Source organism: Dendrobates tinctorius, unplaced genomic scaffold (genome assembly GCF_039654945.1).
Source record: "Dendrobates tinctorius isolate UK_male_01 unplaced genomic scaffold, ASM3965494v1 ptg000020l, whole genome shotgun sequence".
NCBI lineage: Eukaryota > Metazoa > Chordata > Amphibia > Anura > Dendrobatidae > Dendrobates > Dendrobates tinctorius.
In genome coordinates, this window is record NW_027361688.1 from 10,312,501 (window position 1) to 10,325,444 (window position 12,944).

A 12,944-nucleotide genomic window follows, 5' to 3' on the forward strand; every position below is an offset into this window, starting at 1 on the left:
ACTGTATCTGGGTGAAAATAAAATTCTACTTGTGACTTAGAAGAGTTTGGCTTGGGATCTCCTCCGTGGCACTGTTGATGCATATGAAATCTTAGTACCAAGTAAAGCTGTCTAACTGGACTCCTAATTTTTACTTTTTGGACAGTCCCTATCAGTTGGTAGGGTCGCCTGCCAATAAGCAGATGGCAAAGTGTTCCCCTACCAGGACGTCCTCAGCTACAGTCTTTGGGGAGATCTATCAGTGAGTGTTCAAGTTTCCCCACAGTGCCCCCGCAGGGAAACTGAGGAATTACACTGTATCCATCCAAATCATTGGACTGTCTGTGTAATGGAGGATGGGGGTGGACCTCCCAAGCGAGAGACACTCTTTGTAACCACTCTTTAGTCTGTTCGACAAATGAGGATCCTGAAAGGAGGACCTTCTTTTTTAAAGGGGTTGTCCAGTACTTTTATATTGATGGCTTATGCGTGGGATAAGTCATTAATACAAGATCTTTGGGGGGGGCGATACCTGGCACCCATGCCGTTCAGCTGTTCCCAATGCTGTCGGTACCTGGATGTGCTTAGTTGCCGAAAGGGGCAGATGTGCAATACCCAACCGCAACCACTATGCAGTTGACGGCGCTGTGCTGTGCAGCTCCGCAACTGATCACATCCGGTCACTGCTGGCACTGAGAACAGCTGACCAGAGGGGGTGCCGGAAGTTGCAATCAATATTAAAGTACCAAACAACCCCTTTAATGCCGAATCCCTTCTCAAAGGACTTTTCAACCCATCTCATCCTGAGAGACTGCAAAAATTGCCGATAAATAGGTTAATATCAAATTCTAACTGAGTAAAACCATGGGATTATCCAGGGTTAAGATATTGATGACCTATACTATCAAATCGGTGGAGGTCCAACATCTGCCAAACCTACGGATCAGCAACTCTTTGCAGCTCGGTGCATGAAGTCGCAGCAGTACAGCGCCATCCACCGTTTATTGTAGTACCGAGTCCGGCCACTACACAGCCTATGGAGCTGTTCTATACTGATTTCGATCACCATTTACATCCAGCTGCCGCCGAAGCTGCAAGCAGCCGATCGCTGGGGGTGCATAACGTCAGACCGCCACCAATCGGATGTAAAAATAAAAAACCTTTAACAACCTTTAATTTTGCATGAAAAGGTTAATCTTTTTACCAGCTTTCTAAAGAAAAGTAGTGGGGGGGGCCTTATGAGAATTTTTAAAAATTCCCCTTATCTGAAGGACTTTGCACACAAGTACTTGTGGTTTGAGACTTGTGGCATCTGAACAGGATATATAAGGGTTGCCGTCTCTCCATCAGTGTCAACAAGAAGTGATGTACTGCGTACGGAGGGGGGACGGCACTGCACATTGGGTACAGTCGCTTTTCAATTCATACAAAGACGTCGAAATGTCACTCGGCCCCTTTTGTGTTTTTCGAGGGGGGACAGTTGACGTGTCCTCGTTCAATCCGCTCCAAACAAGTCAAAAGACTACAGCAAAAAAATCTCTTCAGGAAATGCTTCACATAGCAAAAACAAATCCTATACATCCCCTCCAAAAAAGGGACGTTTTCTGAATCAGATTCCTCTTGAAAAATCCATCAGATTTTTTCCACCTCCCAAAAAAGTTCCATGTGAACTTAGCCTACCGGAATGGTAGGATTTTATACTAATTTTCCCGAACCAAGGATTAAAAAAAATCAAAACAGCGCCAAACCTTTCCTACGGTCAGGGCCGCCATCAGGGCATTACTGCCCTATTGTTGTATGTGGTATTGTGTCTCAGCCTTATTTACTTCAATGGGACTTTTAATTCCAGACACATTCATTGGACAGACGTTTAAGCCCCTATAATTTGGCGACCGGTTAAATAAGGGATGTATCCAACCTAGGCTGGGCTTGAGGACCCCATGGCGGCTACCTATGACTTTTCTCTTGCTGATTGTTTTCCTTCTATCCGTAAAGCAGCACCGACCCAGTGACATTTTTTTTTTCAGCTATCATTGCGTCTTCTAAGCTCATCGGGGGGCTAAAATCCTATATTACGGATTCCTACCTCATTGTTTGTATTAATTAGCATTTACGGCATGCGAAACAATCAAAATAAGTCCCCAGAGTTCGTGTTGGCGCCTGTTATTTTTTAAGGTCACTGGGTTTGTAGCGGTAGGAAATCAGGTCTCTGGGGCTACTAGAAACTGCGAAGAAAGTTCTTGTTTCCATACAAGATAAAGTCTCTCCGGTTTTTGCATGTAAATAAAAAGCCTATATTTTAGCGCCGATGCACCGCTGTAACAAAGGTTATCGAGAGATCTCTGTCGAAAAGGGACAAACAACCTATTTATACTGGTTACGGAAGAACATGTTTATATCTGCTGTTCAGCAGTCACAGCAGAAACTATGCAAATCCCCTTTGTCCTTAAACAACCCCTGGTGCGGCTGCAAGAGGCACTGAGAACTGCACGGAGTCAGAGTTAATGAATAGCTGTGGACTGCGCTCCAGGCTGTAGCTGGGAATATCTGAAAAGAAACTGCTCATCTTACAGACTACAGTATATAGCAGGTCCAAGGATACACCATTAAAGTTCTGCCCATGCTGCAGAAAGTACTTGACTGCTGCTTAAAGCGGAATTCCGCATTTTAGCTCATAATTCTTATATGTTGTATAAATAAAAGTTAAACACGCTGTCAACATATTTCTGTTAGGAATTTTTGATGACAGTCGCAGTTGTGAGTTAAACTGTTGCCCGTGCTGCAGAAAGTACATGACTGCCGCTTTAACCTGAATTCCATATTTTAGCTCATAATCATTATATTTTGTATAAATAAAAGTTAAACACGTTTTCGCTATTTTTTTTTAATTCAGGAATTTTTGATGACGGTCGCAGTTGTGAGCTAAACTGTTGCCAGTGCTGCAGAAAGTACATGACTGCCGCTTAAATCAGAATTCCGTATTTAGCTGTATAAATAGTTTAGTTGTATAAATAAACGTTAAAGATGTTTTTGGCATATTTCTTTTAATTCAGTAGTTTTTGATGACGGTCGCAGTTGTGAGTTAAACTGTTCCCTGTGCTGCAAAAAGTATATGACTGCCGCTAAAAGCAGAATTCTGTATTTTAGTTCATAATCATTATAATTTGTATAAATATATCTTAAACATGTTTTTAATATATTTCTTTTAATTCAGGAATTTTTGATGGTGGTTGCAGTTGAGTTAAACTGGTGCCCATGCTGCAGAAAGTAAATGACTTTCGCTTAAGGTAATAGTATGGTTTTAGCACATAATCATTACATTTTGCATAAAGAAACGTTAAAAATGTTCAGTATATCTCTTCTAAGATCTCTGCTTGCCATCATGTTCTTGCTTACTTGCAGTGAATAAGTATCTATTCAAGGTCAAGTGAAGGTCTCCGTTTGGGACAGGACAGATAGGCTATGGCTATAAGTCGATTTTTCTCATTTGACAGTAAGTCTTAAACACATAATGTGACCCAAAAAGTGCAGGAATTTTGATGACAGTTGCAGTTGTAGGATAAACCGTTGTCCATGCTGCAGAAAGTACATGACTTTAGTTTTTTTTTTTTAGATTTTAGTGGATAATCATTATCGTTTATAAAAAGGTAAATGTTTTCAATATATTTCCTTTATCAATCCATCACAACTTTTAAGATCTCTGCTTGCCTTGCTGTTATTTCCTTGCTTACTTGCAGTGTATAAAAACCTATTTGACTCGAGCGATGGTCTCCGCTTGAGAAAGGACATAAAGTCTACACGCCGATTTTTCTCATTTGACAGTAAGTCTCAAACACATCATGTGACCCCAAAAAATACAGCCCAGATCTTTAAGGCAAGATAGTTGTGGTTGTGGGTTAAACTGTTGCCCATGCTGCAGAAAGTACATGACTATCACTTTAATTCACTATGTAAGGTTTTAGCGTATAATCATTTTTGTTTATGTAAAGAAAAGTTTTGTATATATCTTGTGTCAGCAAGGTTGTGTTTTTGGTAACTCTCGCAGTTGTGAATTACTATAGTCCTGCCCATGCTGCAGAAAGTACTTGACTCGCTTAAAGCAGAATTCCGGTTTTAGCGCATAATAATTTTTCTTTATATAATGAAAACTTTATTTATTTTTTTATACATTTTCTGTATCAATGATTTCCAGCTTTCATTTCAATACTTGCTGTGAATAAAAATGTATCCTGATCATATGATGGTCTTGGATCATCACAGGACAGGCTAGGTCTACATATTAATTTTTCTCATTTGACAATCTCAAACAATTCATGTGATAAAAAACATGCAGAGAAAAATCCAGCAGCTTAGAATTTTTAGTGTAAGCCTCGGTTGTGGTTCGCTGCCTATGCTGCAGAAAGTACATGACTATCGCTTAAAAGCAGTATTAGATAATAGTTATTATCTTATGATTTGTAGACATTTTAAAACTGTTTCCCCTGTAGAAAGCTGTGCAAAAAACTCTAAATACCCCCACAATAATTAGCCTGTCAAGAGAACAGGGCATCCTTGAGCTATTTGGACTTCTTCTAGAGATTGGCCACTACATTTGAATAATAGCAAAAAATTAGCAATTTTTTTAATATAATTTTTAAATTTTTTTTTTTTTTTTTTTTACAAGTGACTACCTGGTGCAAACAGAAGGCGCAGCCAATGTTCATAAGAGTGAAGCAACTCAATAACATCGAGCACAATGAGACACAATGAGTCCCTTTTACAAACCTTCAACACCCCCACGAGTACATATGTTGTCTTGTAAAGTCATTAGCATATTTTAGCATAAATCTTCTACTTTCCAGGAAAATGCAGAAAGGCGTGCACTCGTGGTTCTCTGTAATGGCCAACTAAAGTCATTGCACTCAAAAGTTCTATATTGCTCCTTTGGAAAACAAACCCATGTTCAACAGTAAGTCCAATTTTTATATTATATATATTAGTATAACATCATATAACTTTTCTTCCTGCCTGAATGACAACAATTTGAGTAAAGAACCCACATATGACAGGAATTTGTTTTTTTTTACTATACAGTATACTACCTCGCCATGTTGCAAAGACTTGCTTTCGTCTCCTACCCATAAGTAACAAGGCACCGAGGCAATGAGAACGGGCAGATTTCGAGTCTATGAATAGCTCTCACGGGAACTGTATTTGCTGTACCATACACTGCTTCACTGTGTTACACAGACTTGTTTTAGACTCTTCCCTTTACCCGATAAAGCCATTAAGAGCAGCTCACTGCCAGAGATAATGAATAGCTGTATCAGTAATGATAGCTGCTATACAGTGATGCAATGAAAATGGCATGGATTTAGTGTTTATTAATGGCTGTAATGAGAACTGTATTTACTGTACAATACACTGCTTCATTATGTAACACAGACTTGTTTTTGGCTCCTCCCAGTAACCAGCAAAGCACTGAAGTACTATAAACAGTAAAGTGTTACAGAAAAAAAACTGCTGTAACATAGCTGCTATACAATACACTTCCTCTCCATGTTACACAGACTTATTTTATGATCCCTCCCCTTCTTAGACAACAAAGCACGGAACGGCACTAAGGCACTGGGAAAGGCACAGTGGCAGGTAATGAATAGCTGTCATAGGAATTTTGTTTGATATACAATACACTGCCTCGCAATGTCACACAGACCTATTTTAGACCTCTCCCCTTAGTCACCTAGTTTCTTATATACTTGTAGCTTTCTAACACTTCATCAGTGGTAAAAAAAAAAAACACAGAAATGCCTTTGTAAACCACAGACAGGGAACAAAATAGTAGAAATTCACTGGAAAAGCAGATCAGCCCTAGTAATCCGAATTTTTGTTGTAAATTACAGGATTATTTACTTATATACAGAAGCAAGTAAAGCCTGAACGCTGCCTATTTAGGAATTATGCCAACATTTACCAAGTCCTGGGCCCTGATCGTGGAAAAAAAAAATCAATCTATAACATCTCCAAGGTCAAGTCCATTTTTTTAAGCCACTGAAGAACCTATCTAGGGTCAGCAAGAACTAGAAATTGTGGCAAAAGCTGGAGTAGAGGGATTTTTAGGATTTAAGACCACCTACAAACCTAGAGTGGGTACGGAAAGTATTCATACCCCTTTAGATTTTTCACTGTTTGTTTCGTTGCAGCCATTTGGTAAATTCAAAAAAGTTAATTTTTTTCTCATTAATGTACATTCTGCACCCCATCTTGACTGAAAAAAACAGAAATGTAGAAATTTTTGCAAATATATTTAAAAAGAAAAACTGAAATATCACATGGTCATAAGTATTCAGCCCCTTTGCTTAGTATTGAGTAGACGCACATTTTGAGCTAGTACAGCCATGAGTCTTCTTGGAAATGATGCAACAAGTTTTTCACACCTGGATTTGGGGATCCTCTGCCATTCTTCCTTGCAGATCCTCTCCAGTTCCGTCAGGTTGGATGGTGAATGTTGGTGGACAGCCATTTTCACATCTCTCCAGAGATGCTCAATTGGGTTTAGGTCAGGGCTCTGGCTGGGCCAGTCAGGAATGGTCACAGAGTTGTTCTGAAGCCACTCCTTTGTTATTTTAGATGTGTGCTTAGGGTCATTGTCTTGTTGGAAGGTGAACCTTCGGCCAAATCTGAGGTCCAGAGCACTCTGGAAGAGGTTTTCATCCAGGATATCTCTGTACTTGGCCGCATTCATGTTTCCTTCAATTGCAACCAGTCGTTCTGTCCCTGCAGCTGAAAAACACCCCCATAGCATGATGCTGCCACCACCATGTTTCACTGCTGGGATTGTATTGGGCAGGTGATGAGCAGTGCCTGGTTTTCGCCACACATACCTGTTAGCGTGGGTGGTCTGGAGCAGGAAACCCCAGGAGTGGACCCTCTGGGCCGTGGCACCGAGGGGCCCCGGGCGAGCTGCCAAGTGGAACAGACCCCTATACAGGGACCGTTAGGAGCAGGCCCAGGGGTTCGAGTACCACGGTAGCCGGTACCGAGAGGGGCGGCTCAGGATGGACCGGAGTAAAATGTGAGACTGGAGTAAAGAATGACAGAACAAGATTGGAACCAGGAGGCCGGAAAGAAGTGAGACAGAAGACTGGAACGAGAAGGAATGACAGGAGTAGGAACACTGGAGACAGGACTGGAGTAGGACGGCAGGAACACTGGAGACAGGACTGGAGTAGGACGGCAGGAACACTGGAGACAGGACTGGAGTAGGACGGCAGGAACACTGGAGACAGGACTGGAATAGGACAGCAGGACTGAGAGGCTGCTGCAGAGAGCAGCTGAGAACGGAACTGCAGGAGCAGAGAGCACACGATGAAGCGAGGCCAGAGTGCTAGGAAACACAACGATCAGACGCCTCCCTCAGGGGGAAGCAGCCTGATATGGCCCTGTCTGGTCAGCCATTGGTCCAAAGGTGCTTTCGGGTCAGGGCACAGCCGGAGCATAAGAAGCAGGAAGGAGGCGCGGCTGCGGCCTATGGCGCATGCGCATAACATGCAGGGAGGGCATCGGTCGTGAGCCTGTCTCAGGTGACCGCCGCGGCCGTCGGGTGGAGGCCGACTGCGGCGTGGGAGCGGAGGTCGGGTGAGTATGGCGGAGCGGTGTAACAATACCGCTTAGAATTATCACCAAAAAGTTTTATCCTCTCTCACGAAGGCTGTTCTCCCACGATTACTCAGTTTGGCTGGACAGCCAGGTTTAGGAAGACTTCTGGTGATCCCAAACTTCTTCCATTTAAGGAATATGGAGGCAGCTGTGCTCTTAGGAACCTTGAGTACTGCAGAAATTCTTTTGTAACTTTGGCCAGATCTGTGCCTTGCCACAATTCTGTCTCTCAGCTCCCTGGGCCAGTTCCTTTGACATTTCTGGGGGGTTTTTTCAGTCAAGATGGGGTGCAGAGTGTACAATAATGAGAAAAAAAAAATGAATTTACCAAATGGCTGCAATGAAACAGAGTGAAAAATTTAAAGGGGTCTGAATACTTTCCGTACCCACTGTATACAGGACCAGCTATTAGTAAAAGCTGGTTGGAAAGGATTTTAGTATTTAAGACCACCTTCAAACCTATCTGGGACCATCTAAAACTAGCTGGGTCCTACCTCAAATTCTGGTCGAAGAGGATTGTAGGATTTAAGGCCATCTAGGAACCTATTTAGAACCACCTTGAGCTACTTTAAACTTATGGCAAACAGCTGTTTAGGAGGATATGACTACCTAGAACCCACGGTAAAAGCTGGTTGAAGTGGATTTTAGTATTTAAGACCACCTGGGAACCTAATCGGGTATCATCTATAACTAGCTCAAACCTACTTTGGACGCTGGCTGTGGAAGATTTTAGAATTTAAAGCTATCTGGGAACCTATGTAGGATCATCTAGGGCTACTTAAAACTTATAGTAAAAGCCGATTCACGAGAATTTTAGGATTTAAGGCCACCTTGAACCCAATCTGGGACCATTTAGAACTAGCAGGAACCTACTACAAAAGCCAGTTGAGGAGGATTTTAACATTTAAGGACTACAAACTTGTTCACATAGGAAGCTATCTGGGACTACCTAGAACTGCTGTGAATCTATAGCAAAAACTGGTGTAGGAGATCTTTAAGGCCATCTAGAAACTTATACAGGACCGGTTAGAACTACCCAGAATCTATGGTTAAAGCCGGTTTAGGAGTATTTTAGGATTTAATGCCACCTTGAACCCTATCTGGCACTATTTTGTATTAGCTAGATGCTACTTCAATAGCCAGTTGAGGAGGATTATGGCATTTAAGGCCACCCATGAACCTATCTAGTTCCATTTAGAATTATCTAGAACCTACTTCAAAAGCCAACTGAGGAAGATTTTTAGGATTAAAGGCCACCTAGAAACATATTTAGGACCACTTAGGACTGTGAATCTAAACAAAAGCTGGTTTAGGAGGACTTTAGCATTTAAGGCCGCCTAGGAACCTATCTACGACCACTTAGAGCTACCTTGATCTTACAGAAAAAAGTGGTTTAGGAGGATTATAAGAATTAAGGTCACCTAGGAACCTATGTACGACCACCTAGAGCTACCTGGAACTTATGGCAAAAGGCGGTTTAGGAGGTTTACAAGAATTAAGGCCACCTAGAAACCTATGTACGACCATCTAGAGTTACCTAGAACTTACGGAAAAAGGCGATCCAAGAAGATTATAAGAATTAAGTCCACCTGGGAACATATTTAGGACGCCTTAGAACTACCTAGAGCTTACAGCAAAAGTCTGTTTAGGAGGATTTTAGGAAATTTTGTATTCTAGGTGCAAAAAACTAAATATGAGCCTAAAATTTGCCTTCCAATGTATCACCTGTCATATCAAAGTCAATGGGGATCGAAATTAAAAAAAAAAAAAAAAAAAAAGTGTAAAATTTGACATATCAGTTATTATCACACTTGATATATTTCAGTAGTAGACAAAAGTACTGTTGGTGATGACCTTACGTGATATTCCCATCGCTCCTGAGTTGCTAGGTTTGGGCTGAATGGGGTTAAGTCTGTTGCTCAGTTGCTGCTTCTATTCTTGTCCTGTGTTTGTATGGAAAACATTTTCCGTGTCGCAATAAAGAGATAAGCAAACAGCCGAGCCCCGGGCGGAACGTTACTAAGGAAGCGCTCGTTATAATGTGCAGGTAATGTAAGGATAAGTTTACACTGCGCTCTACGACAATAATAGGCCCCTTCTCTGCACAAATGGCTCATGGATCGCAACCATCTGCCTCGAGGTCCTTGTACAAAGGATTTGATGGATTTTGCAGTCGATCATCATTTGCGGGGTTTTTTAGGGCCCAAGTTATCATTTGCAGGGTTTTTGGGGCCTGACATATCATTTGTGGATTTTTGGGGGCCCAATTTATCATTTGTGGGGTTTTTTTCTTTTTTAAGCTACTTTTTCTCTTTTTGTCTTTTGGCACTGACTTTTTTTTTTTTTGTCCCAAATTCTTGAAATGTTTCATGAATTTTGTGCAAAATTTTAAAAATGGTCTTTATATTTGTGCATTTAGCCTTTTTTTAATGTAAAAAGTGTCCCAGGCGTGCATAAAATCACTGCAGGAAAGGACTGGAGTCCATTTAAACAAAAATTTTTTGCACATTTTTTATATATTTTTTTTTTTTTTTTTCCCAAAAAGTCACAGTTGATGAATCAGGCAAAAACATTTGGAAACTCCAAGCCTACCCCCATAACGATTAAGAGAAAAAAATCAAGGGAATACATACAGTATAGAATAGACTTTTAAAAAAAGTCACAAATTAATAGAAGAATTTGTCACAAATGAAAAACAGGCGAAAAATACCAAAGATTGGACAAAAAAAAGTGGCAAATACAATAGTGAATCCAGACATTATTGTAAAAAATACCATGAGGATAGGTTCCCATCTTTGGGACAGCGGCATGAAAATGATGCTTGTCTTTCAACAGTCTTGTCTATCAAGGGGTTTTCTTGTTAGTGGATCCGCAGGGGTGGAGCTAATGCTGCTTTGGATATAAAGGGGAGGTTCTTAGTATTTTTAAGCACTTTCTCGTGGATAGGGAATAAATATTATGGAATTTCTAGTTGTAATGTTGGAAGGTACAAAAAACAATACTTCCAATAGAAGTTAAAGGGGTTGTCCTGACCAATTTTTTGTAAAAGAGACTTGTAGGGTCCCTTCCCTTTTGCTACTCGGTGGTAAGAACCCTTTAATGAAAATTGTCCCAATAGTCATGGAATTGGCGCGGGATTGGAAACAGATATCCAAGGTGGCAAAGTCTATAATAAAGGGCCCCTTTCTGATTCTTGGTATGGGGCCCCTTGTGTGTTTGCTGCTGAAGGTCTCGGGTACGGGCCTAAATTGGTATTTTGCTTCAATAACAACCATTTTAAGAGACGGGTGAAGCTATTGTCCGCGCTCTTTGTTTTGCTTTGTTTTTGGCCGGAGAGCGATGTTCTGACTTCCCATCCTGCTTGTCAGGAAGTTTCTCTAGTATGTTTTTGAACATCCAGACGATCTTTTTTTTTTTTTTCCATCGGTGCAGAAGAGGGTTGAGGTTAGGAAGGATCTAATACTTGATGGCTATGGATTTTGTGATTGTTTTTAAAGTGACAACATCCAAAAAAACCCTCATTTTTTTTGGAGAGTTGTTACAGATCTCTCAATTCACAACTTATACCCTTTATTTCACAATTGTTCATCTAGGCCTTCTATGGTATTCAGGTAGTAAAATCATGCGGCAACATGTGCGTGCATTCAGCCTAGCCACATGATAAACCCAGCTCTGCTATCACTGGCTTAAATTGGAGACCTCAATAAGTATGCTGTCAAGATGGACACACCTCTGCTGTTTAAAAGTGCAGTCTGCACGCTTGGCTCTGCTTCATCAAGGTACCTGTCTACCTACACTAGTCTACTGTTTTGCATATTCACCACATTCATATCTACAAGCCCATGCTATCCAACTACCCTGCATCCACATGCCATGCCAGCCAACCTATCCAATTACGCTGCATCCACATACTGTGCCATCTGACCTATCCAACTACGCTGCATCTACATACTGTGCCATCCGACCTATCCAACTACGCTGCATCTACATACTGTGCCATCTGACCTATCCAATTACGCTGCATCCACATACTGTGCCATCTGACCTATCCAATTACGCTGCATCCACATACTGTGCCATCTGACCTATCCAATTACGCTGCATCCACATACTGTGCCATCTGACCTATCCAATTACGCTGCATCCACATACTGTGCCATCTGACCTATTCAGTTACGCTGCATCCACATACTGTGCCATCTGACCTATCCAACTACGCTGCATCCACATACTGTGCCATCCGACCTATCCAACTACGCTGCATCTACATACTCGTGCCGTGCGAACTATCCAACCATGCTCCATCCACATACTTCCAACTACGCTCCATCTGTAAAGGGGTGACATAGGATTACCGCCTTGCTTTGCTCCCCTAATGGTTCTTAATGTGTAACTGTTTACATTTGTTAGTTACTGTAATGTCGTTGTTAATACTCGGTGGTACTGTTACATGTAAAATATGTATTACCCCGCATAGTCAATGGTGCTGCCACACTCTTTTCAGTGTTATCATTTCTGTACAATGTTGTATATGCGTTAAGTTCCTGTAATATAATACTGTGTAAGATAGGGAAAGTAAAGTGCAGCCTTTGGATATTAGAGGTGTGCACCTTAGTGTTATAGTTCTCATAGCTAAGGGTAAGTGTACTTTCTTTGGGGGCCACTAGATGGGGGCATACTAGTGTGCACGGTTAGAATAGGTTATAGCTAGTTTGTAGGGGGTTAAAATAGGAAGGGCTGCCGGGTAGTAAGACAGGAGTTTTTAGGATGTTAAGAAGATGGGCCAGGGTGCCCAAAGTGTCCACATGGGCTATATGCCCAGGACAACTCAGCAGTCACGCAACATTAAATAGCTGCAGCCCACGTTATCCACGGCCACTGGGCATCATCGTAGTGGGCCAGTACAGGAGAAGAAAGATGTGGCGACTCATAGCCTGGGTGGACGTCTTTAGGGCAGGAGTTGGTTGGAGTGAGGAATTTAAGGAAGTTGGAGCTTCGAGAAGAATGGTACAGACTGGCCAGATGCTTTTCCAGAGGCAAACAAACCGGGTGGCTGATGATTTCAAGTTTGGGGCGAAACAGGCTGAAGGAATTGTCATCATGGCAAGGTTAGATCAGGAAGGAACTGGGGAGCAGTCTAGGACGGTCCGGTCTGGTCTGGTCCGGACATGTACCACACAGAAGTGACAGCAAAGCAGGGAAAGATGAGGAAACAAGTAAAATTCATGATGTGCCAACTGTGGATGTAACGTGTGAAGTACTACGTAAAGAGAATGTTCAAGTTATCCTGGACTGTTTCTCCATTACTGGGGGTCGCCTGGAAGAGG

General features: G+C 41.8%; 1 protein-coding gene and 1 long non-coding RNA gene across 9 annotated transcripts in view; one reads left to right on the forward strand and one right to left on the reverse strand.

The window, feature by feature from the left end:
- The window catches only part of LOC141083410 (uncharacterized), a 56,958-nt gene extending 51,560 nt beyond the window's left edge, over positions 1-5,398 (forward strand). Inside the window, exons 2-7 of one of the 2 annotated variants that reach the window (XR_012230707.1) lie at positions 3,194-3,266; positions 3,382-3,472; positions 3,593-3,626; positions 3,717-3,800; positions 4,821-4,927; positions 5,053-5,398. This is a non-coding gene — a long non-coding RNA (uncharacterized lncRNA). Of the gene's footprint in view, positions 1-3,193; positions 3,267-3,381; positions 3,473-3,592; positions 3,801-4,820; positions 4,928-5,052 lie in introns of both variants that reach the window. The other variant, XR_012230706.1, reaches the window with a different exon arrangement.
- LOC141083409 (uncharacterized) overlaps positions 1-12,944 on the reverse strand; it is a 109,454-nt gene that overhangs the window by 29,853 nt on the left and 66,657 nt on the right. The window lies entirely within an intron of this gene.